Below are 3,758 nucleotides of genomic sequence, written 5' to 3' on the forward strand. Positions count from 1 at the left end.
GAGTATTGCCATTTTGAAAATGTTAATCCTCCCAATCCATTAGGAGGAGATGTGTTTCCATTTTCTCGTGTATTCCTTTTTCTTGAAGTAGTGTTTTGTAGATTTCTTTACATAGTTCCTTCACCCCTTTATTTAAGCTGATTCTGAGGTACGTGATTTTCTAGGACACAGCACTGGGTGGGATTGTTTTTTTTAATATCTTGAGAGATAACACAGCGGTAGGGCGTTTGCCTTGCACGCAGCCAACATGGCCGACCCGAGTTCGATTCCTCCGCCCCTCTCGGAGAGCCCGGCAAGCTACCAAGAGTATCTCGCCCGCATGGCAGAGCCTGGCAAGCCCCCGTGACGTATTCGATATGCCAAACACAGTAACAACAAAGTCTCCAATGGAGACGTTACTGGGCCCGCTCGAGCAAATCGACGAACAATGGGAGGGCCTTTACCTTTACCTTACCTCTATCATTATTTGTATATAAGAAAGTCATGGAATATTTGGTATTGATTTTGTACCCTGCCACTTAACTGTACAAACCTATTGTTTCTAGGACCATTTTTGTTAGTCTTTACAATTTTCTAAGCACAATATCATGTCATTCGCAAAAAAAAAAAAAATGATAAACTAACCTCTTCCTTTCCTGTCTGGATGATCGATATATTTTTCTTGCCTAACTGCTATGTCAAGTAATTCTAGTACTATGTGAAATAGAAGTGGCTAGAGTGGGCGTCTCTGTTTTGTGCCTGGTCTTAGGAGGAAGACTTCTAGTTTTTCCTCATTGATAATAATGCTTGCTGTGGGCTTGTGGTAAATGGCCTGACTATATTTAGGAAAGCAGCTGTTACTCTGCTGCTGAGGCCTTCCAGTGTGTTTTTCACTTCACCTACCAGGATTTTCAGATCTGTCATTTCTGCTTGTAGTTTTGTATTTTCCTCATTTCTGCTCTCAGATCTTTTTGTACTTTATCGGCAGTGTGTGCCATTGTTTCTTTGAGCTCCTTATGTAACCTTAATGGTTCCATTCCAAATTCCTTATCAGAGAGGCTATATAGCTCATCATTATTGTTTGGGTCACCTGGGTTAGAACTTTACTCACTAAGCCAAGCCTGGTGAGTTTCTATGTTGCTTTACCATTGTGACCATTGCAGTTTGGAATTCTTTCTTATGTGTTGTTGTCTGATTAGGAACCTGCAGTTGGGATTTCTTTGTATCCCTATGGGGAGTTATGCAGAGGTGAATAAATGCGAAACCTAGGTTCACTGGTATCTCTGATGTATGATATATATGATATATACAAGAAAGTACTTTGTGAGGATGCACTTGCGTTCATGCAGCTTGAGGGTTAAAATTTAGAGGGACATGATGAGGGACAGTTTCTGAACAAGGACAACGGATTCTAGTGGTGAAATGCTGCAGGATCTGATCCACAATTTAAATATATACAAATATGAAGGTCAATTATTGAAGGCAAAAATCTTTGTGCTCTATATGTGCTCTTCTTAGAAGTCCGACAACTCTGGAAAAAAATTATTTCTAATCATTTTTTAAAAGTAATAAATTAATTTTATCCAAAATTCATAACTATTCTATTTAATTAGTTTATAAAATAATCAAACACTCCTTAAGACAATCCCTGTCATCCTATACCTCTCCCTCTCCTTCTGACTCATTTCACTCAGCATGGTACTCTCCATGTCCATCCATTTATAAGCAAATTTTATGACTTTATTTTTTCTAACAACTGCATATATAGTATGTAGTATTCCATTGTGTAGATGTCCATAGTTTCTTTTAACCAGTGTTCTGTTTTCAGGCACTCAGGTTTTATCCAGATTCTGCCTATTCTGAGTAGTGCTGCAACAAGCATAGAAGTGCAGGTGCTGTTTCTGCCATGTGTTTTTTGGCTCCCAGGTATATTCCCAGAAGTGATGTCACTGGGTCAAACTTAATTGCTAGTTTTTTAAGGAAGGTTCATACTGTTTTCCAAAATGCTGGACCAGTTGACAGATCCACCAACAGTGAATGAGAGTTTATTTCTCCCCACATCCACGGCCAGCAATGACTGTTCTTCTTCTTGGGGATGTATGCCAGTCTCTGTAGCATGAGGTGATATCTCATTGTTGTTTGGATTTGAATCTCCCTGATGGTTAGTGATGTAGAGCATTTTTATGTCTTTTCACCATTTGAATTTCTTCTTTGAGGAAGTTTCTGTTGATTTTTTCTCTCCATTTTTTGAAGGGATTAGATGTTCTTTTCTTGTAAAGTTCTACCAGTTACTTATATATCTTTGATACTATTCCCTTGTGAGATGGATATTGAGTAAATATCATTTACTATTAAATGAGTTTGTCTTTGTGTATTGGTCACGGTATCTTTTGAGGTGCACAGCAACTTAGTTTAATGTTGTACCATTGGCTTATCTTTGCTTGCACTTGCTTGGTTAGGAATGTTTCATCTTTGAAGAATCATTTAGCTTCAATGTCATAGAGGCTTTTGCTCATGTTTTACTCCATGTATTTTATGAATTAAGGTCTGATGTTGATGTCTTTGATCCATTTTGATCAGACCGTTTTTCATGGCATTAGATAGAGATATGAGTTCATTGCTTTGCATGTAGCTGCCCAGGCTTCATAGCACCACTTGTTGAAGAAGCTTTCCTTGTTCCACTTCATATTTTTATTCCTTTAGCAAAGATTAAATGATCACATATTTGAGGGTCTGTGTCGGGATATTCAACTTTGTTGAATTGGGATATTGCTATTCCAATACCATGCTGTTTTAATTATTACTGCTTCGTAGTAGAGTTTGAAGTAGGGGAAGGTGTTGCCTCCCATCTTCTTTTTTTCAAGAGTTGCTTAAGCTATTTGTGGGGGCCTATTTTTCCTTATGAATTTCAGGAGTGTTTTCTTTATTTATTTGAAAAAATGTCATGGGTATCATTTTAGCAACTGCATTGAATCTACATAGTTCTTTCGGGAATATTTCCATTTTGAAAATGTTAATTCTTCTGATTCATAATCACGGGATGTATTTCCAATTTCTAATGTCCTCTTTTATTTCTTGAAATAGTGTTCTGTAGTTTTCTTTGTAGAGGTCCATCAGCTATTTAGTTAAGCTGAATATTTAGTTCACCTATTTAATGAAGCTGATTATTTAGTTGGAATTGATTCCAAGGTATTTGATTTTCTGAGGCACAATTGCTATTTAAATTTCTCTTTCTTCTCCTTCATTATTTGTATATGTTTCTTTCTTCTCTTTCATTATTTGCATATAGGGAATTCATGAACTTTTGGGAATTGATTTTGTAACCTTCCACTTTACTATGCAAATCTATTGTTTCTAGGAGCTTTTTTGTAGAGATTTTAGTATTTTCTATGTATAGTATTATGTCATCTGCAAATAGTGAAAGCTTGACCTCTTTCTTTCTTATCCAGATGTAGTTGATATCTTTTTTTTTCCCTAACCACCTAACCATGGTGGCTTGTACTTCCATTACTATACTGAATTGGAGTGGCGAGAGTAGTCAACATTGTCTTGAGCCTGATCTTGAGGGAAAAGCCTTTAATTTTTCTCCATTGAGAATAATGCTTGCTGTGGACTTGTGATACGTGGCTTTGACTACATTGAGGACTGTTCCTTTAACTACCATTTCGTTAGGAGTTTTCCCATTTTGTTTGAAGTTTTCATGAAAGGGTACTGGATCTTGTCAAATGCTTTCTCTGCCTCTATTGATATTTTCAATAGATGTGATGTTTATTTTTTCT

Source organism: Sorex fumeus, unplaced genomic scaffold (assembly GCF_029834395.1).
Source record: "Sorex fumeus unplaced genomic scaffold, SorFum_2.1 ptg000063l, whole genome shotgun sequence".
Classification (NCBI taxonomy): domain Eukaryota; kingdom Metazoa; phylum Chordata; class Mammalia; order Eulipotyphla; family Soricidae; genus Sorex; species Sorex fumeus.